This window comes from Eubalaena glacialis, chromosome 2 (assembly GCF_028564815.1).
Source record: "Eubalaena glacialis isolate mEubGla1 chromosome 2, mEubGla1.1.hap2.+ XY, whole genome shotgun sequence".
In the NCBI taxonomy this organism is placed as follows: domain Eukaryota; kingdom Metazoa; phylum Chordata; class Mammalia; order Artiodactyla; family Balaenidae; genus Eubalaena; species Eubalaena glacialis.
Window position 1 is genome coordinate 37,469,230 of NC_083717.1, and position 22,969 is coordinate 37,492,198.

At 46.2% G+C, this 22,969-nt stretch overlaps 1 protein-coding gene across 5 annotated transcripts in view; it reads right to left on the reverse strand.

The window, feature by feature from the left end:
• Positions 1 to 21,297, reverse strand: part of ZNF592 (zinc finger protein 592) — a 54,785-nt gene extending 33,488 nt beyond the window's left edge. Inside the window, exons 1-4 of one of the 5 annotated variants that reach the window (XM_061179889.1) lie at positions 21,211 to 21,297; positions 7,785 to 7,895; positions 3,829 to 3,870; positions 3,425 to 3,508 (exon numbers count right to left, since the gene is read on the reverse strand). The gene's annotated coding sequence lies outside the window, so the exon portion shown is untranslated. Of the gene's footprint in view, positions 1 to 3,424; positions 3,509 to 3,828; positions 3,871 to 7,784; positions 7,896 to 21,210 lie in introns of those variants that run through there. The other 4 variants (XM_061179890.1, XM_061179893.1, XM_061179894.1 and 1 more) reach the window with 4 other exon arrangements.
• Between the last annotated feature and the right edge of the window lie 1,672 nt (positions 21,298 to 22,969).

Genomic DNA, 22,969 nt, shown 5'->3' on the forward strand with positions numbered 1-22,969 from the left:
ACCCATTGACCAGTTCTGGACTGGAGCTTGATGCTTTCATAAATTGCCTGGAATGATAGTTCCCAACCCAATGGGGACCCAACTTCATATCCACAGATGTGTTCCCAATGACCAGCCATTAAAAACACCACTACTGAATGAGAGTCCATGAAAAAATTAATTTGAAAAGGAGGTCTCAATGCTTTGGGAACCAATAATCTAGCAGAAAAACATTAGGCTGTAAGATTCATGAGGGAAGAGGCTTATCTGTCTCGTTCACCACTGCATTCTCCATTAGGCAGTCAATAAATATTTGCTGAAGCAATAAAATGAAACCTTCAAGACTGCAAATGGCCTAAAAGCTGTTCCAGAAATGAAAATGCGAAATTAAAAGACAAGTTCTCAGGAGGCTGTATGAATAGGCGAAATTATGGCAAAGGAGCATTAGTGAAAGCAAATGTGAAGGAATGTTTAGGGAAAAGCAATTCCAATTATACTAGAATGTATATGGTTATGGTTAGAATAATGGGTTCTAAGCTAAACTGTTCAATAAAGAAGCATCAGCTTAGACTGTTCCCTTAAGACACCATGTTGCATGTTTCATCACAAAAGGCCCAGAAAACACTGGGCATTATCAGAAAGGACACTGGAAACAAAACAAAACTTGTGATCCTGCCCTTATTCACAACCACTCAGTGTCCACAGAGAGATGTGCTGAGCAGTTTTGGCTCCCCACACTTTAAGAAAGATGTACCGGAGTTGGAAAAGGTCCTGAGAAATGAGACTGAGTAGATGGAAGAGCTTTCTAATGAGAGCCTAAAAATTAGAACTCTATTTTATTCTAGAGAGATGAAGATTTAGGGGAAAGGGGGAACATAATTAAGTATAGGTTTGTTCATCAAACCTCAAACACTAGAGAGCAGAGGGCAGCATTTTTGAAGTTTGAAGTAAATAAAAGATATAGACCAAAACCAACAACAACAACAACTTAATCCATTAGTCAGAAAATATATTGATATTGTTAAAGGTAAAATATATAAATGTAGTAACATCCACACTTATTCAAATCTAGAATTTTATTTTTAAAAGGCTCTGAGAAACTAAGAACGAGGAATTGTCACTAAATCCATGAGCTTTCTTTCCCTCAGCATTGAAGCCTTTGAATTTCAAATAATGTTAAACTTGATCACCTGTTTTTCTTAACAATATTAAGTTCAGCAATAACAGGACATCAAGGGGGCAGAGACACTCCAAATTTAAGAAAAGTCTGATCTCTATTCAGTATATTCTGTCTAATGAAACAAGGTAACATCACAGATTTACACGATGAAAATGAAAGACCACATGATTTATGGAACACTGGGCTGTGAGACAACAAAATTGTTTCCTTTTATTTGCCACCTTGTTGGATGAGGACTAGAAGGAAGGATGAATGTATGTATGTTTTACAACCTGTAGGTGAACTCTTTACCCTACTGCCCCACATGACTGAATATGGCATAGATATTGACATAAACTGTGTTCAATTATTGTTATAACAGTTAAGAGTTTAAAAATGGATAAATAGGGGCTTCCCTGGTGGCGCAGTGGTTAAGAATCTGCCTGCCAATGCAGGGGATGCGGGTTCGAGCCCTGGTCCAGGAAGATCCCACATGCCGTGGAGCAACTAAGCCCACGTGCCACAACTACTGAGTCCGCGTACCACAACTACTGAAGCCTGCACACCTAGGGCCTGTGCTCCACAACAAGAGAAGCCACCGCAATGAGAAGCCCGTGCACCACAACGAAGAGTAGTCCCTGCTCGCCACAACCAGAGAAAAGCCCGTGTGCAGCAACAAAGACCCAATGCAGCCAAAAATAAATTTATAAAAATAAATAAAATTTCCCTCAGCTTTCTATTTCAGAAAGAACATCCCAGGGGATAACAAAGCAAAAAATAACTCAAACTGTATGAAACACACAGAGAGAGAGAGAGAGAGAGAGATTATTTAGCAGACCCTAAGAAAGTACTTGAGTTGGTTCCCAGGTGGGAGAACTTCTGTACCAGGAATGGAAACTGGGCAAGGGGAAAGAGAGAATGAGCAAGCAAGCACAAGAGCAAGCTGCTACTCCCATGACTCGCAGGAACTTCAATCTGGACTCTGGCTGGAACATTCATCAGAAAGAGACACTGCTTCTATGGGTGGTAGAGAAGGGAGCTCAGTGAAACTTTAGCTGGATCAAAGGAAACAGAAAAAAAGAGTTCCATGTTCCTGGACCCAGAATGAAGCCCCAGACTGGGAATAGTAGAGCTAAAAGAATAAGAAATTGTGAACCACAGAGAACTAGCTTTCACCCCTATGCTGTCACCAATTACCTATGTAAGGATCTTAGGCAAGCCTTGGTTTAATATGTAAAATTAAACTAACTTGAAGGGTCTCTGAGACCTTGAACAGGCTAGGCTACAACGGCTGGGCAAATTAATCTAGAACTATTGGATTTCTACATAAAACTTAAGTCCTAAAGTAGACAAGCAGACTCTCTACCACATATATACTACTGCCCTCCTGAATACACTTCTGAGGCCTTCTTACAGGTCTAAGTGATCCCAAGTCACAGACGTTCTGAGTCAATCAGTGGCCAATGCTTCATTTCATGAGGCACCTGGCATTCTAATCATTAGCAAACAACAGCCCAAAGAGATTCTCAGCAGTATACAAGAAAACAGGTGCCCCAACAGACCCAGGCAAAACAACAAAGCGTTTCACTTGTCTTTTCCTCTATCTGGTCTTAGTCCTGCCAATGCATATTTTGCCAGAATGGTTGCTGTAAAGCACTTATCTGATCACAGAGACGTCCCAGTTCAAAATCCCCATCACCTTCAGTAAATAAACTCTTCTTCCAGCATGCAGAAGCCATTCCCATCTGGTCTGTGTCCACCTCTCCAGCCACTTCCCAGGGTACATTTCAGTCACTGGTGTCAGAGCTTGAGCTGTTCCTCCTGAGTGGCCCCAAACATAAATCTGCCCGAGAACTCCTCCTCATCCCCAAGCTCCTGTTCCAGGGCCCCTCCTCCTGGATGCCTTCTCTGAGTCCTCTGCCCTTCCCTTCCTCCCTTCCTCCCTTCCTCTATGGCAGCACTTCCCACAGTAGGCTGGGATCCGGAGTTTTCTCATCAGTCTGTGAGTCTCCCCAAAATTGGGGTCATGTCCTTTACCTTTATGTCCAGGGCCTAACACACCTGGTTCCCAATGGTATGGGGGCTGTCACTGCTCCCACCCCTCCCAGAACCATCCCTTGAAGCCTCTCCAAACCCTGGCTGATACACCTGTCCCTGCCTGCCCTGCCCAAGATGTCCGTCACCCAGAGGCAGCTTCTCTTCTCCCCGTCTCAGCCCTTCCACCCCAACCAAAAATTCCATTTCCCAAGAACAGAATTGCATTGCAAGCATTCTAACAAGACTCACAGGATGTTAGAGCTGAAGTGGACCTCAGAAATGACCTGGTCCAGTGGCTTCCAAATGCCCGTCTGCAGACTGCTGCTGGACTGACTGCAAAAGAATAACATGGGGAGTGACTTTAAAACACAGAATCCCAGGCTCCACTGTGGAAATTCTGATTCAGTAGGCCTGGGATGGATCCCTGCATTTTTTTAAAAAGCTTCCCAGTTGATTCCAGGGCACTGGTCTAGTCCAAACTCTTCATTTTATACATGAAGAACTGAGGCTCAGAAAGGGGAAGTTCATCCATCAAATAATTACCAAATGCCAAGACTTATGCCAGGCACTGAGGACACAAAGGGAAGGCCCAGACCCTGTTTTTGAGTGCCCTCCCCTCCACAACCCACTGAAAACACCTCGCAACCACATACCTGTGAGTGCCACCAAAGGCTCATCAAGGGGACACAGGCTTCCTATAGGCAAGGAAGGGAGAGGGACTTTCTCTGACTACCCTTGTCAGAAGTCATCTCATCCTCCCTTGTGCTCCCTTTTGTTTCACTTATTTCTCCTCATAATCTTCTACCTTTAATGTAGTACCTTTAAACTACCTTTAATGTAGTTTACCAGTAAAATGTTCTCTCTTCTGCTATTTCGTAAGCCCCTCAACAGGCACTCACTGAATCATTAATTAATTGGTATCCCTCGATTCTAGACTTGGATTTCTACTTGGATAGGCATCTCAAATCTAATATGTCCAAAATCTAACTCTTGATTTCCTCCTACATTCTTTCTCATTTCAGTAAATGACAACTCAGTCCTTCCAGTTGCTTGGGCCAAACCTTGGCATCTTTGAGCCCTCTCTTTCCCTCATACCCTTCATCCAATCCATAAGCAAATCCCGTCAACTCTACCTTCAAAATGTATCCAAATCCAACCATTTCTCACCACCTCCAACCATCTTCTTCTCTCTCCTGGATTCCCAGAAAAGCCTGATGACTGGTCTCCTTGCCTCTCCTCTTTGCCTCTACTACTCACTCTCAACACAGCAGCCAGAGTGCTGCTTTTAAAACATCCACCAGATCATGTTCCTCCTCTCCTTAAAACCCTTCAATACCGTCCCACCTCGCGCAGAGTAAAATCCAGTCTTCACCCCAGCCTACATGGCCAGGATGATCTAACTGCCCTCTGTCTCCTACACCTCTCTCTGTTGCCAGTCTGCTCCAGACTCCTTACTGCTCCTCAACCAAGCAGGGCATACTCCTGCTCAGAGCCTCTACATTTACTATCCCCTCTGCTCGGAATGTTCTTCCCCTCAGATCTCTGTGGGCCCACTCCTCACTTCCTTCAGGTCTTTATTCAAACACCACTTTGTCAGGAGCCTTCTATGACCATTGTGCATAAGATACCAATCCCCACCCTCACCATCAATCTCTGTCCGTTTAGTCTGCTTTGTTTTCCTTCACAGCCCTTATAGCATCTGACACATTATATAATTGCTCATTTATTTATTGTCTGTGTGTAAGCTCCACTATGTTTACTAGATGGTAATCCACCGTTAGAAAGGGGGAGTGATGTGACAGGCTCATCTGTCCAGAAGGAAGATTGTTCAAGGATAGTCACAGATTCCTAAGCAAGTTTATTACCAGTCAAGCAGCTGGCAAATTTGCTACATTGTTTGTATTTAGCTTTTTAAAACTTTTTATAAATAGAGAGACCTTGAGTGGTGATGGGGCCTTGCCGGGGGAAAGGGTCTATCTGAAGTCGCACTTGTCTATGAACCCTGGGCCCCTGCAGGGCTAAGTTAAATATTATATTTTATTGGTGGAAAGTGCCTACTGGCCATTGTCCCCACAATAAGGTCATCTGTCTTGAGGTCTGGATCAGTGTGACGCCAGTGGAGGGGGAAGGCTAGCTCTCAGAACCGCAGGGAAGAGGAGAACACAAGGTGGTCTTGAGTCTTAAGAGGATACAACTCTGTGAATATACCAAAAACCATTGAATTACGCACTTTAAATGGGTAAACTGTATGGCATGTGAATTATATCTCAATAAAGCTGTTAGATTTTTAGAAAAGATAAAAAGGAAGAAAAGAGGATAGAACCGAAAGGAACCGGGATTATAAGAGACTACAACTGACTGGGATGATACAAGTGGAAACTAGGTATAGGCAACAAAGTTTAAGCAGAGCTAAGAACTGAGATAAAAACTGATACTTTGTAACCAGTACCCCCTTTTCCTTTCATTACTTGAAACAGATCTCAGCACTAAGGGACACTGCACTTTGTTAAAAGGGAACAAGACCCAGAGACAGAAAAAAGAGAGACAGGACTCCTCTTGTTCACACACCATCCTTGAGGAGTTCCCCACCACTGAACTTTGTAAAAGCATCATCTCTTGGTAGTAGGGATCCCCAAATTTAGGTAAGAAGCCAGTAGCCTCAGACCTGCTGGGAACCAAGCCTCCACTCCCTGAATAAAAGGGCCCCAGAAAAGAAAAAGTGGCCATTCCGCAGATCACTCCTTCCCCAGCTCTGGTACCCCTGTGTTTGGTGGCTCTGGGTGTGCCACCAATCTCATCTACCACAGGCAAACCACAGTCCCAAAGATCCCGAAATTAAAAGGTTGGGGTGGGGGGCAAATGGACTATTAGTATTGGAGTGTCTCTTCAGTTCCCTTAGGTCACTAAGGAGTTTAGGAGCTGGTGAGTCAAGGGCCTGGTAAAGGATGCCTCTCCCAGGTACTCTACTCTCACTCCCCTTTTCTTTTTCTCACACCTACACACACACACACACACACACACACACACACTCTTCTCCTTCCCGTTCCTCTCTCTCCCCCTACTCCTTCCTACATGCCCCTCTCCATCCCTCCGTCCCTTTCTCTCTTCCCCCCTCTTCTCTCCCTCACAGATGTTCTTCTTTATCCCCTTGTTCCTCCCTCTTCTCTCCTTCCCCTCTCAAAAGAGATCTGGGTGGGCTCTTTCACCATGGCTGCTCAGACCCAAGGGCAGCCAGCCTCCTGCAGGAAAGCAGGGCGCCACCCAAGGCAGCTTTTCACCAACAACCCAGCATGGCAATGGACCCAACATCCAGGTGTCCGCATGTATGCCCACTGTATATGTCCCTGGTGATCCAAGGGAATGATAGAAAATAATGTGTTCAAAGGACATCCCTATGTGCCCTTCCACCATCAGAAAAAAATGGAATATTAAAAGTCCTTATCTTTTTAAGATATTATCTGTGAAATGTTCACAGATAAAATGATGTGATATCTGGGATCTGCCTCAAAATAGCACAGGGCAGGAGGAAGAGAGCAGGGAGGGCATGTATAAATGAGACAAGATTGGCCATGAAATGATAACTGTTGGATCTGCATGAGGAGTGCATGGGAGTTTATCATATCATTTTCTCTACATATGCACATCTCAGCACACTAGGAACCAGACTCTTGGATAGTGGACTCTATGGGTGCAACTAGCTTACCACCAAGATCACACCCATTAGGATGGCTATGATCAAACAAAACAGAAAATAGCAAGTGTTGGTGAGAATGTGGTGGAGAAACTGGAATCCTTGTGAATCGCTGGTGGGAATGTACTGTAGCCACTATGGAAAACAGCATGGCAGTTCCTAAGAAAAATTACACATAGTGGATATAACACTTCCACTTCTAGGTATATACCCAAAAGAATTGAAAGGGGTCTCAAAGAGGTATTTGTACATCTATGTTCATAGCAACATTATTCACAATATCCAAAAGGTGAAAACAACCCAAGTATTCATCAATGGATGAATGGATAAACAAAATGTGACATAAATATAAAAGGGAATATTATTCAGCCTTTAAAAAGGAATGAAGTTCTGATACATGTTAAAACATAGATGAACCTTAAAGGCATTATGCTAAATGAAATAAGCCATATACAAAAGGACAAATATCGTGTGATTCCACTTACATGAGGTACCTAGAGCAGTCAAATTCATAGAGACAAAAAGTAGAACAGTGGTTACCAGGGGATAAAGGGGAGAAAGGAAAAGGGGTTGTTATATAATGGGTACAGAGTTTCAGTTTGGGATGATGAAAAGGTTCTAGAGATGGATGGTGGTGATGGTTATGTGAATGTCCTTAATGCCACTGAACAGTACACTTGAAAATGGTTAAAATGGTGTAAATCAACTATACTTCAATAAAAATAATAACAAAAACACTAATAAAAAATTCTTGGATCCCCTTAAAATATGGTTAAAATGGTCAATTTTCTTATGTATGTTTTACCACAATTTTTTAAAATAATGATAACTACCAAGGAACATTGAAAAAAAAAAAAATCACTTGTGTCCAAACTCTCAGCTCTTCAAGGCCAGCTCAGGTCAGCCTAGACATCATACCTCAGTGAGGTTCTCAAAACAAGGGTGTGGTGAGTATTGCTGGGAGTGTAGAGCTGTGGAGAAAGGAATAACTTCTACCTATAGGCACATGGTCTAGTTTCCAAACACCACCTAAGGAAAGAAGAAAAATAAAATGTTTTTTAATAGGTCTGAAGGCAAATGTTAAAGTAAGTTAATAATAATAATAATAAAGTGTAGGTCAGACCCTGAGAAGAATCTCCAAACCTAATTCAAAGCAGGCCTCAAATGTAGTCAAAGATAAAACTATCCCCAGTCCCAGATCTTCTCCCTTTCGCCTAGCATAGTGTGCTGGTTCAGAGCCCAGACTCTATGTGGGTTCAAATCCCAGTTCTACTACTTGCTAGCCATGTGACCTTGGCCAGGTTTCTTCACCTCTGTGTCTCAGTTTCCCCGTATGTAAAATGGGGGTTATAGGGGTTAAATGAGTTAATATTTGTAAAGCTCTTACAACACTGCCTTAAACATAGCAAATACATGTGTTTGTTAAGTATTCTGCCACCAACCTCAGTGGCCAGCAAGCTTTACCTCATAATTTTTCAGAGTGCCCCTGCAGACCACTGACTCCCTAAACGTCAGGCTGACTGGATGCATGCACAGGGGACAGAGACAGGGCAAGTGAAGGTCGGTTACCCCTCCTCGCAGCTCATCCTCCAGTGCTCAGGAGGGCTGAGGAAGCAGAGGATCAAGGAGTGAGCAAGGGGACCAGGGGACAGGTAGGCTGGGGGAAAGTCACAGGTGGGGGTGAGGCAGGGAAGGGACAAGCACCAAGCAGGGGATGAGAATAAGAGAAGACATGGGAAAAGCTGGCAGACCCTTTTTTTTTTTTAATCTAAGTGGTCCTCAACTGTAACTGGACATCAGAATCACCTTGGGAACTTTGGAAACTACTAATGCTTGGCCACAATCTCCCAAGATTCCAATTTTATAGGCCCGTGTGGAGAAACTAGTTAACAGTCCATCAGGTGCATGTACCCACAAATGACAGAATAAAAAGTCTCTTTTCTAATTCCGCTGACTCTCACTCTAATTCTGCATTCCCTCGCTTGACTTCATTTCTGTCTTAACTTTGACAGACCAGCATTTAGTTTGGATTCTAAATAGAGATATAGACAATATTAATGGAAAAACTTATAAGGGAATGGAAGGAAACTCATTATTCCAATTCTATAGAAGGGAAATACAGAAAACTTTTTTTTCTTTTCTTATTTGGACCTTCACATTTCAAAACATAAACTAACAAGCAGACACCGTGCTGTCCAGATGAGGATAAAGTCAGAAACCAGGGGATGGGGTAGGGAGTGTCTTAGATCTGATGTCCAAAATAAGTTAGTTCTGAGATGCTCCAATGAGTGTGCCTGATTATTTATTCCAGGGTAACCTCAGTTCCTGCAGACACTGGATTCTTTAGGGTTATTCAGACCATCTCTGGTGCCCAATAACACAGTTTGGCTGCAGAGAGGGGCTGGCAAACCTGAGCATCAGGCTCCATCGACCCAGGCTGGCTGCTTCTCTCAGGTCACCCTACCACATACACAAACGTAGATTTATAGGAACTTTACAGTTTATATAACACTATTGCCACTTCACAGGGAACTCGCCAGTTGAGTGGCAGAACCAAGACTAATGCTGAGGCTCCTGCTTGGCTCCAACAACCAGACTGCCCTTCCACTCAGGAACTCTGAACCAGGAGGTCTGACTTCACATTTCGGTTTCCCAACATCCTCATCTTTCCAAGGTGCTACTGTATATGGCACACATTTTCCTTCAACTGGTATTGAGACATTCACTACAGCCCTTGCCACAATTATGACACACTTTAGGGTGTTGTAAGACCAAGATTAGAAAACAACGTACTAGAACGCTGTTCTAGATTAGAGGTTCTTCCAACACCAGAAAGATTAAGAACTGTCAGAGCCCAAGAGATTCTAGGAAACCATTAAATTTAAGCTGCTAACTCTACAAGCAAGGAAATGAAGGCCCAGAGAGGTGAGGTAATCAAATGAGATAAAGTACATAAACTGAAGAGTTTTTATTACTGTGAAAGATTCCTGTTATTCCTGGCAAGGTGACTGGCCCTGCCTTAGCTTCCCAGAGGGCCTGAAGTCTCCTACTCACAGTTACCCATTCAAATCTCTCCATCAAACACCCAGTATAAGGCTTATTAACCCTCAGACTAGTGATTCTAGCCCTGGAAGCACATTAGAAACACCTGTGGAGCAGTGCTAATACCTAACCCCACCTCAGGCCAATTAAATCAGAATCTTTAGGGGTGGGGCCGAGCATTTTTTAGAAAACAACCCAGAGGACTGATGTTGTCTGGGGCTGGGAACCACGGTCTTTAGACCAAAGTATAGTCCAGGGACCACTGGCCTCAAAAATCACCCCAAAATCTTGTTAATGATGCAGACTTCTGAGTCCACCTGCAGACTGACTCAATAGAAATAAAGTGGGTCTCAGGACTTCCCTGGTGGCGCAGTGGTTAAGAATCCACCTGCCAATGCAGGGGACACAGGTTCGAGCCCTGGTCCGGGAAGATCCCGCATGCTGCGGAGCAACTAAGCCCGCAAGCCACAACTACTGAGCCCTCATGCCACAACTACTGAAGCCCACGTGCCTAGAGCCCATGCTCTGCAACAAGAGAAGCCACGGCAATGAGAAGCACACGTGCTGCAACGAAGAGTAGCCCCCGCTCGCCGCAACTAGAGAAAGCTCATGCGCAGCAACGAAGACCCAATGCAGCAAAAATAAATAGATTAAATAAATTAAAAAAAAAAAAAGAAATAAAGTGGGTCTCAGGAATCTGAAGCTGTGACAGTCATCCAGTGGTTAGAGAACAACAGCACTGGCACTGAGTGAGTCTTAGAAGTCACACCTGTGTTCCAGCTGACCCTGGAGTCCTGGATGGCCCCAGTAGCTGGCCTGGGAAAGGTTCCCAGATGATTCAGACTCTGGTGCCCACTCTAAGCTAAGAGCCCCTGCAGAAGCCCCACTGCTTCAATCACCAGCAGCTGTGACAAACCTTTCAAAAAGAGAGGTAGAGTCCATCGTGGTTCTACACAGCCACCTCGGGCTTTCCATCTCTCTCAGAGCTACGGCTCAGGCCCCCACTAGGATTTCCAAGCCCAGTGGGTCCACCCTGGCCTCCTCTCCCATACCTTCCTCCTCCTCACTCCAGTTTTTCTCTCCACCCTGATTGCTCTTCCCTCAGATAAATGCATGGCTCCCTCTCTTACTCCTTCAGAACTCTGTTCAAATGTCCATTATCAGTGAGACTTCCTTATTTAAAGCAGAAAATCTGCCTCCTCACCAAACCTCTCTATCTTCCATCCCAGCTTTGTTGTTTTTCTCTGTAATACTTTTCACCATCTCTCATACTTTATGTTTTACTTGTTTATTATCTATAAGACCTCACACACTAGATTACGAGCTCCATGAAAGTAAGATTTTTGTTTATTTTGTTCCCTGTTACAGTCCCAGTGCCTATGGTGCCTGGCACAGAGCAGGCACTGAAATATTTATTCTAGGAATTAATACATCAGGAAGACCAATCTCAAAACATAACTTGTACCAAAAGATCATAAAGAAGCTGATTATACCAAAATCACTTCTCCACTGATCTCATCTTGGCAGAAGCCTTTTTAAAAACAGGCTAGAGGCCTAATGAAACAGAAGCCATTTAGAAATAAGTATTTCCCGTCAATTAATCCAATCCAAATGGGTTTGTGAGTCAAAGACAATTTGTTCTGAGGAACAGATAAAACTATGGAGACAGAAAATGGAGTTGAAAGAAGGTAATCGAACAAATGGATTTCAGATACTGTCCTGGTATATGAGTAGGTTCAGAAGAAAACCCGAGAGCACTTACAGCTACTCTCGCACGGGAAAGTTTCCAGTGGACTAGAAAGGACAGGCTCCCATCCAGGGTTACAGTCGGTGAGATGCAGGCCCAGTGCAGGATACGACGGCCCGCTTCCCACCAGATCCATCAACCTAATGAACCTGGAGAGGACCCTTCCTCTTTCCCTTGTGCCCGCTTATCCCCACCCGCTTCCAAAACTCATTTGAAACCATGGACAGTACTTCAAGCTCTACCAAGTCAGGAGCACTAGAAGCTTTTGTCAAGGCCACACAGCAGCTGGGGAGAATTCTGCCGTTACTAAGTCTCACAGATGTCATCTGTTCTGCTCCATGTCTCCATCCTTGTCCTTGTTACCGCTTCCCTCGCCACCTCTGGTCTCTCCCCACAGTCATCCTATACGTCTAAGACCAATCTTCCCCATCACCATTTTCACGGGTCGTTCACTCTGCTCAAAAACTTACAATAATTTCCTATAGCCAATCACATCAGCTCCAACCCTAGGGCCAGACTTTTGAGAACCTCCGTCGTCTAGGCCTAGACTTTAAATTTCAGCAGCTGCTTCTTCACCTGCTTCAAAGCACCAAATCACTGCCGTCACCTTCAACAGCACCAGTAAGAGATGAGACGGTAGAGCCTGGAACAGACTGGACCACATCTCCAACCTCCATTCCTGCCCAAAGCATCCTCACTCTCCACACCATCCATACCCATCCCCCCACAAGAGCTTCTAGCCACACTGTCCTTTTCCACTCGACTTCCACAACACACACACACACTACACACATACATGCATGCTCACTCATTCAACTGATAATATTAGTTGAGCACCTCCTAGGTGCCAGGCCTTATCCTAGTCACTGTAGATACCACAGTGAACAGAACAGACTAAGTCCCTCCCGATGCAGTGCTGACATTCCACTAGGAGACAAATGGACACAAACAAGCAAATTCATGATATGTCAGGTAGTCATATAGCCTTTCTCAATAGGAGTTCAACTGTCCTATTGTCTCAATAGGAGTTCAGTAGGAAATCAGAAAATGGAACGACTACATTCTCAATTCTGAAGCAAGTGAGAGTGCAAGCCATGTGAATACAGGGGAGAAGAGGTTTTAGGCAGAGGGAAGAGCAAGCAGAAAAGCCCTGAAGCAGGGAAATGCTTGGTGCATTCAAGGAACCCAAACCAGAGCAGAGGCAGTCACAGGAGATGGGGGCAGGAAGCAAATAATGGAGGGCCACTGTGAGGACTGACTTTCACTCTTAGATTGAAGGCTATAGGGGGACCTGGGGTAAAGGAGCGACATGCTCTGACTTTCATTGTAAAAGGATCACTCCTCTCTGCCGTCTATCATCAGGTAGTAAAATTATGAGGGACCTATTTTCTTCTTGAATGTTCCAAAATTTTCTAAACTGAATATATATATATATATTTTTTCTTTTTTCTTTTTTTTTTTAAGGCCGCACCACACAGCTTGTGGGATCTTAGGTCCCTGACCAGGGATCGAACCTGGGCCCCTGGCAGTGGAAGCTCGGAGTCCTAACCACTGGACTGCCAGGAAATTCCCCATTTTTTTTTTTTTAATTTTTATTGGAATATAGTTGATTTACAATGTTGCATTAGTTTCAGGTGTACAGCAAAGTGAATGAGTTATACATATACGTATATCCATTTTTTTTTACATTCTTTTCCCATATAGGCCATTACAGAGTACTGAGTAGAGTTCCCTGTGCTATACAGTAGGTCCTTATTAGTTATCTATTTTATATATAATAGTGTGTATATGTCAATCTCAGTCTCCCAGTTTATCCCTCCCCCTCACCCCCTTACCCCCTAGTAGCCATACTATATTTTTTAAATGAAGGAAAAACAATCTTCCTAATCCTTTAAGACTGAGCCCAAATTCCACCTCCACTCAAAGCCCCCTGTACCCGTGCTAGGCCATGCTGTACCCTAGACCCTGGCCATCAGGACCACTAGGGTGGCCCCAGTGTTAGCAGTACCTGCCTACAGCAACTAATGTTCATGAAAGTTTCTTCTGCTGCCCTCACTTCTCTCCTGTCATGCAGGAACATGTCCCTTCGGACACTCTTGCCCCAAGTGCCTGCCTGGGTCCCAGTCTTTCTCTCCACTAACTTAATTAATTCCTGGTAATTAAAGTTACAGTTTAGTGATGAACTGCTAAAAGACTGACCTCTCCCAAGGGGTGTAAATACTTTTTTTATTCTTTATACAGTTTTTTAAATTCTTCATACAGTTTTTTAAAATAAATTTTATTTATTTATTTATTGCTGCACTGGGTCTTCGTTGCTGCGCGCAGGCTTTCTCTAGTTGCGGCGAGCGGGGGCCTGCTCTTTGTTGTGGTGCGCAGGCTTCTAATTGTGGTGGCTTCTCTTGCTGCAGAGCACAGGCTCTAGGCACACGGGCTTCAGTAGTTGTGGCACTCGGGATCAGTATTTGTGGCTCATAGTCTCTAGAGCACAGGCTCAGTAGTTGTGGCGCACAGGCTTAGTTGCTCTGCAGGATGTGGGATCTTCCCGGACCAGGGCTCGAACCCGTGTCCCCCGCATTGGCAGGCGGATTCTTAACCACTGCGCCACCAAGGAAGTCCCGGGTGTAAATATTTTAAAAGGGGACACTAAGTGGAAATGCAAATGTCTTAAGCCTCAGAGGAATGCAGCTATAATGTTGGACCGATAGGCACTGGGGTGCCTAGTTTGTGGGTAGGTGGCTACCTTCTCCTAAAGGGTACAGGTGCTTACAAAAGCAATGTAAAAGGGAGACAAGTGAAGTAATGAAAGATGAGATTACATCATTGCCACCACCTCCCTCCTCCCAAATGGCCATTCAATCCATTTTGGGTACCAGAGAATGTTCCCCAGAGGTAACCCCAGCCATCTCAGAGGGGTGACTTGTGTGAAAGTAACCACCACCCTCAGAAAGAAAAGCCCTCTTAAGACACTTCTGGTCTGGAAGCAAATTGTTCTCCAATTGCTTTCAGTGGGGGAACTCCTTGAGGGCAAAGTTCATCTCACATGATTCTTTTATGCTCCACAGAGCATCCAGCTCTGAGTTGGGCCCAGGGTGGGCCTTTCATAAACAACTGTAGATAATTGATCATTGATGGCCCAGTTGTAAAAAGGCTCCAAAGGATTTTTTTTTCCAAAGGATTTTAAATACACATAAGCATTCTAACTAAGAACAACAGTAGTATTAATCACACACCTAATATTTTTAAGGTCCTGAAGATTTATAGCCTTAATGAAGTCTCAGACAGTGAAGCAGTTTTTACGACCTCAGCCAGCTCAGTTCAGGTCTGGAGAGTCTGTCTAACAAGGCAAAGACAGAGAACAGCCCTTGTCCACACACACCCGAGCCTCGGCTGGGCCAAGCCCCAGAAGAATCTGAACAGCTGCTTGCTGCCCACCCTTGGACTCCCTTCTCCTCCAAAAATGCCAAAGCTCTGCCTCAGAGGTGTTTTCAGGCCCTGGAATAGCCTTGAGAGGCTTGCAGTTACAGTGGTCACCTTGAAGGTCACCTACCTTCAAGACCTCTCTCTCTGGTCTCACTCTGTCCTTGGCTTGCTAAAGAACAACTTTAACTTCAGAACTGAATTGGCAGATAGGAGTAGAATGCTGTAAACTGCAGCAAACCAGGGGAATAAAAGTGGAGCCAGAACCCACTCCACTGGCTCACATTCAGCTCCAGCTTGCCAAGGGCAGTGTGGGTAAACGTTCCTATGCCCAATGACTAGATGGATATAAGGATGAAGCAGCTCCCTGCCTCACTCCCAGGACGGGCTGAACCTCCAGTAGGAGGGAAATTCCAGGAATGTATGTGAGGTTTATACATAGGAACCTCTCTCTTTAGCATCCCCCATGTCAATGTGTAGGAGACTAAGAGCCCTGTGGTCCATGGGAGAGGGTCCAGGGCCATGCCCAAAAGAAGTGACTTCTTTAGAAGCATGCCCCCCAAAAACACCCAACAAATGAAGCTAGAAGCCAATTCATTCTGCTCATCAGCTCCTCCCAGATGGGTGCAGCCGTGGCTCCCTGAATTCAGGAACTATCCCGATCAGAGTTTCTAGCCTAATTCACCTGCTGGGGAGAGCTATCTTTACTGCACATCTACCAAAGGCAAGCCTCCTTGCCTACCAAGGAGGGATAGCCAGTTCCAACATCATACCTCTTCTAGAGGGACATATTTCTGGGCAGTTTGAGTTTTTGCTTTAGGGCATTCAATGTTTGTCTCTAAAATTGAAAATAGATTTACCCATTGTTTTTGTAATGATGACATATAAGCTTATAGAAAATTCAAATGACAGGCAAAAATATAAAGAAAAAAGTAAAAACCACTCTAATCCCACCACTCAGAGGTAAGATCCGACAGTAAACTCTGTTCTGCAGAAGAAGTGAACCTATTCTGAGTTAAACCTAGGGTGTTGCTCTTGCTTTTCTGGATAAGTCTGTGGATTTGTTTTCAAAGACCCTTAATGCCACCCCTGAACTACTTGAAAAAATTTCAGGGGTCACCAATATTTCTGGAGCTCACAAATGGACATAACAAAGTCATACAGACTCCCTGCCCCACACACATACTGACTTGAGGCCAGGAGTTCATCTGTTCAGCAGACATACCCCTTTTTTTCACTCAACATAGCAGAAGTCTTTCTACAATCAATCACATAAATAGACATCATTATCCTTTTCATCTCCTGGAGCATGTAAGTGAGAGGAAGGGGGACACCATTACCTCTTGATACAATACCTTTAGAATCTGAAATGGAGTATTTGGGTAAATGTGACTTTACCCAAAGTCGCACAGCGAACAGAGGACACCTATTCTCTGCCGATGGATTTGAGGAATGACTCTGTGGTGACACCAAACTCAAAAGGTGTTCATTAACTTTTCTTTCAGTCATAAAAAGGATCCAATGTGCCATTTCAACACATACATAAACACTTCCCACTGTCAAATAAAAATGAATGGTTGGTTGAAGTAGCACTTTTATCCCTAAAAACATTTCCCCAAATTAATAAGCTAATGGATATCCCATCCTACACTCCTAAAGCATGAAGGGGGAGAACAATGGACCAGATGCCCACAAATGGAAACATACACAGACTGTAGGTACATGCAACTGCTCCACCTCACAGGCATCAACACTAGGAACTCTCTCCTATTCAGGATGCTCCTATTTTTGTAGGAAAAGAAAAAGTTAAAACAAACGCATATAAAGATAGTGCTGGAGATAAACGTCTAATAAAAACACTAAATATTAAAACAGTAGCTCTAGGTTATAGGATTTATCAGTTTTATTTCATTTGTATACCTATCTGAATTGCCTAAATTTTCTACATGAATGCTCTTTAGAGTTTTAAAAGAAAAATAATTAATCCATAATCTAGGTTGGTCTATTTGGATTTTATTTTTTGCTGTAGAAAAATACAGATTCAAAACTCTAGAGGGTCCACCACTCGTCCCAGTTTTGTGGAAGCAGAAGGAAGTGTTAAGACGAAGCTCAAACCTCATGAAGATTGCAATCCAACAGGAAAGCTCACCATGACCAGGCTGAGTAGAGGGCAAGAATTATTACCTTCTTTTCTGTCTCCAATGTGTAGGGAAGATGAAAATCCTAAACCAATCTCTCCTTCAAGTGCAACCAAAAGAAACCACCCCTGCCCCACCTCTTCCAAGAGTTCACAGACCTCTGCTCTCCGAACAATTTCCAATGCATCTGTCCACAACCACCCCTTGGCCACAAAATTACCCACACCACTTGGTATCTGCATACCTTCTCCAGTAATCCCCTTTTCCAATACTTCATTTCTAAAAAAGTTATTCCTCCTTTTCCTTAAGTTTCACAAACACAGGATCCCACCCTAACGGTACAGAATCATTCATTCTATCAATTAAATAATCATAGTTAACTACACTGTATAGAGCTTGAGGAAAGATTATGTTAACAAAAAGGGTTAGTTTTCATGGAGCCTGAGAAAAACAAACAGGAATTGAGAAGCAAGAGTTTGTTAGTCTGTCCCAGCCCTGGCCAGAAGTCAGGGAGTGGGGGTGGGGAGGGCCATGGCCAGAGGACAGAAACATCTGTCATTCTGCAGTTTCATTTCTCAAGGCTAGTTAATACCCTGAGTTTATGCATCAGTCTCTTCCAAGTTTGGTTAATCAGTCTCCCTGGATCCAATCAGCTCTGCGTGCCCTACAAACTGAATTTCAGGTTTATGAAACTGAGAACAAGATCCTGAAGCACAGAGATCCCACCAAACTAAAGTCACCTCCCAGGATGACATCTGTCTCCACTCTCTAACAGCAACACCCATCACGTGATATGTATTTGATGTATCCAATAGTCTCTGATATGTCCCTGTGACTTACAGAATTAAATCCAAACTTGACCTGCCTTTCACAAGCCCAACTCAGCTTCCCAGCCTCATCCCTGGACAAACCAAGTCTCTCATGGCTCCATGCTTTCACACATGACTCTCTCTTCATAGACTGCCCTTTGCCCAGTCTTGCTTGCCTGCAAAACTTCTGTTCTTCCTCTAAAGCCCAGTTCAGAAGTCACCTCATCCTAAAGCCTTCCCTACTTCCCCAGGCATTTAGTTCTTACTGCCCCCAACTGTAGCTCTCTAACTACAAAGGCTTTAGAGAATTTGTTAAATACATTGTAGCTTATTCTTTTAATTATCTGACCTCCCCTGGATACCCTGAGCTTCTTGAGGCAAGGAACTCACATTGTATCCATAAGCCCTAGCACAGTGTCAAGACTGAAATAAGAGATCAACCTTGAAGGACTGATCACATGGAACATTGGCATTAAGTTATTTAGAGGAAAAGAGTCTCAAAATATTCAAGAATTAAATTATCTATATACTTAATCTCATCCAAAATGACAACAGGGCACGGAGGCAGCATGGGTGTTTTAAAATTTTAAGTAATAATAGCAGCTAACATTTGTACTAAGTTAATTTGATCAGCACAACAACCCTGGGAGGTAGGTACATTTTTCTGCATTTAAGCTGAGAAAAGCTTGAGGCTTTTCCAAACAGGAAACTGAGGCACGAGAGGGGTTAAATAACTCAAAAACATTCAGTTAGTAAGTGGCAAAAGCAAGACACAAACTCGGTAGTCTGGCTCCAGAGCCAGTGCGCTCTGGAATCAGGAAGATCTAGGTTTTAATACAGATTATGTTACAAATACGGCTTTGGATAAGAAATCTAACTCCTCCGAGCTTGTATATGTAAAGGGGGCAGGACAACCCCTTTCTCTTAGAGTGCAGGGAGGATTAAGTTAAATATGATAATGTTTGCAAAAGTCTCTAAAATGGATTCTCCCATCTAACAGGCACTCCATAAATGTTCATTTATTTTCCTTTCCCTTCACAAAAGCTGGGCAAAATAGTCTCTCTGAGGAAAAGGATCCTCCCCCAGACTGCTTGAGGCTTTCTGAAGCAGATCAAGTAGTGTGGCCACTCAACACAGAAAGCCTTGCCTTACCTGTTTATCTCTGTCCATACCAGAGTCCTTTTAAAATGTAAATATCATCATGTCACTCACTTAAAACCTTTCAAAGGTTCCTAATTACACCGGGGATACAATCCAAACTAAGGAGGGAAGGCATTCGGTCCCCAAGGCCCCCAGTGATCTGACACACCTCTCTATAAACTTATCTCCCCTCTCTTTTTCCCCCTCCAGCCATACAGGCCTCTTTCACTTCCTCCAACTTGCCAAGCTCTCTGCTGCTCCACACATGGTTAACTCTACACCCTCCTTCAGGTCTCAGCCTAAATGTCACTTCCTCAAGGGAAGCCTTCCCTGAGCCCCCAACCCAAATCAAGGCCCGTATCTCTTACCACTCTCTTCACCTTTCTTTCCTTGTACTCATCACAGTTTGAAATGATTAGTTTACCACTTCCTTCAAAGTTTTATTCAAAAGACACCTTCTCAGAAGGCCTTTCCAGACCACTCAAATATAAATTCAGTCCCTACCCAATAACTCATATCCTCCTTCCCTATCTTCTTTTTCTCATTAGCACTTATTAACAGACAATATTTTTATTATATATTTTATTGTCTGGCCCTTTAGAATGAAAGCTCCACAAGGGCAGTTATTTTTGCTTGCTTTCTTCACAACATCTAACAATGGCTGGCACATATTGGCTGACAAATATTTGTTGTTGAATGAAATTTCAAGATTATTTATTATCGGGCCTTCTCACTGGTCTATGAGCTCAAGCTAAAACATGTCTTTCTGGTTTCCCACTGTACTCCCAACACCTAGTCCAGTGCCTAGCACATAATAAGTGCTCAGAAAATTTTACTAAATGAATCAAAGCCATGACCAGTGGAAAAATTGGAAAATGGTCAAAATATGTGTTAGCACCTTGCTTCCTCTTCTCTTTCACTGTATAATGTACCTGTGAGTTTGAGGAAACAGACCCCTGAAATCCCACCAAGCACCTGCCAGGCATCTATCTGTCCACATCCTGTATCCTCAGCCACACTGTACACACCAACAGATGCACTGTACAGGTCCTCCAGAACACAGAGCTGAAGGCAAGTGGGCCAACCCTAAGCCAAATACCATCTTACCCCCAAGTCCCATTCTCTGACTGCCAGTCCTATTCTAGGCTAGTCCTGGGTGCCAGACATGCTGCCCTGGGTGGGCCCGTGGATTTATTCCAATCCAGGATTTTTAATGCCACCTCTGGCCTACTCAAAAAAGAAAAAAAAAGTTAAAAATCCCTGAGCAGCTCGAATAATCCTGGGGTTCTCAGAAACAGACATACCTAAGGTCGTACGGACCCCTCCCCCTCACATGCGCTGATCCAAGGCCAGGAGGCCATCTGTCCAGCAGACGCTACCCGTCCTCCCTCGGGTCACATTGAGCCTTTCCCCCCGGGTTGGCAGGAAGAGCCCCTGCAGAAAGACAATCTCCACCCTGATCAACAGGCCTGGTCACCCCCTGGGCCCCCAACTCTGGAGCAGGAATACCCGTCAGCTCCCGAAGAAACCTCCCCCAGGGTCAGAACTTGGGCGGAGGTGGGGGGAGGGACTGAGGGGCGCCAAAAAAGGTCGATCCCCCAAGTGTCTGTCCCGTGACGACGCCAGCTCTTCGGGCGACCGGGACGGTCCGGCTGACAGGGCGCCCCAGCGGGGGAAAGTGGCACCGTTATCCGTGCCTGGGCGGGGGGCCGCGGGCCGACGCCGAGGGCGGCCGTCCGTCCCGCGCCGGGAGGACAGCAGCGTGCCCGCCCGGCGGGGTAGCAGCGGGTCGGGGTGGCGGAAGGGGCAGGCTGCCCGTCCGCCGGGGGCGGGGTGGGGTGGCGGCCGGGGCCCGCCAGGCGGCGGTCAGGGGAAGTGGCTGCCGCCTCAGGCAGCGAGCAGGGTCCGCCTGGCTGCAGGGCCGGGCCGCGGTGCGGGCGCGGGCTCGGCCTCGGCCCTGGCTCCGCTCAGCCCCGGCTCGGGCTGGAGCGGCCTCGGCGGCGGCCCCGGCCCACAAGCCCCGCCCGGCCCGGCCCGCGGGGGGCGCTTACCTGGCGGCGGCGGCGGCTGCAGGCCCCGGGCTCGGCCGCGCGCGTCCCCAGCGCCGGCTGCGGGAGCCACAACATGGCGACGGCGGTGGCGGGCGGGGCTGCGGCTCCGGGGGCGGAGCGGGGGCGGAAGCCGGCCTGGCGGCGGGACCTGGCTGGGGCCGCGGGCGGGGGTTGGGGGCGGGGGGGGCAGGCGGAAGGCGGCTCGGACCTGGGCACCCGCCCAGGGCGGTGCGGCTGAGGGGCTGCCCCGGCCTGGGCCCGGCTTCTCGCCTCTCGCCTCTCGCCTCTCGCCTCTCGCCTCTCGCCTCTCGCCTCTCGCCTACCGCCTGCCGCCTACCGCCTACCGCCTACCGCCTACCGCCTACCGCCTACCGCCTACCGCCTCCTGCCCCAGGCGGGCTGCGCGGCACCGACCCGGCGGTGGCGACAGCGGCGGGCTGGGCGGGGCGGGGGCGGGGCCGGGCAGAGCCGGACCCTAGACCTCGCAGACCCAGGCCCGGCCCCCGCCCTCGTCTGACCCGTCTGCCCCGCCGAGCACCCGGCGCGATTCCGGTCCGGCGGCCGCTCCCTGCAACCTGGGCCTCTCGTTCTCTGACCGGCCTCCAGGGCAGGGGCCTTCGGTCAGGGCCGAGGTCCCCCACTAGAGGGCCACGATCTGCCTACGCGGCTGTCTCGCCCCAGCGGACAGCGAGCGCCTCTGGAGCCGGCACGGCGTCCTCTTCCCTCAGATCTGGCACCTAGTGGGGCCTAGTAGGCTGTTAAGTGAAAGGTAGCAGAGGTGGTGTGGGCGTGGCACTTAGTAGGTGCGCCCTAAATGTTCGGTCATCGCTGGATCTAGGGACTTGCAAGCAGGCCTGGAGGTGTTGGGCGCTCTGACATGTTGTCTCTGGGGTGACCGTGAGACCCGCGGCGAACAGAGTTGGAGGCCTGGCAACGGGTGCCTCCCAGGGGTAGACTGCAACATCTCTGAGTTACAGGGGAAGCTATGACTGTGCGAGGTGAGAACTCGGAGAGGCGGGCAGATGGCCAGCGCAGGACCTTCCAAGAACCCAGAGTACCTGGAAACTGGCGGCGTTAAGGTGGCAACTAGGTTGAGGGTGTGAGAGCACGGAGATGAGGCCCTGGTGTCTGGCAGTGAGCACCCACTGCTAACCACGGAGAAATGCCCTCTGAAGAACCGGGAAAGAGACGCCAATTTGTTCGAGGGGTGCAACTGATTTTCAGCCAGGGCCTGCTGTGGGCCAGGCTCTAAGCTGAGTTGACCACTTGGGTAGGGGGTGTGTGGTAGTGAAGCGATGAAGGCAGTAAAGGGTGATGATTCCAGAAGTTTGGCAGGAAGAGGGGGAAAAGAGTAAGCCTATAGCTCCAGGGGTAGTAAGAGTAAAGGAGAGAGGTGATTTTTATTTTTTCCTATTTGAGGAAGAGCTATCAAAGGAGCTGAGAGGGGAGAATAAAAGATAAGAGATAGGATAATTAATGATGCGTGATCTCAGAAAAGAAAAAGGAAATAGAGCTGGGAAGGGGGAGGAAGAAATCAGAGAAGAGGCACACCTCTTCCTGCTAGATTTAAAGGATACACAAAGATAGAAATATTTTGAGGCGGGGAGGCATGCATACTCAGTCCTGCATGTTTCCATGGGTCAGCTGCCTGGATGCCCCCCAAAGTCAACCATAATTCTGCTGGGGGGTCACTGCCCTTTAAAATTTAAGTGCAATTGGCTCAAACCCCTATTCCACTTAGAGTGGGAAACCCAGCATA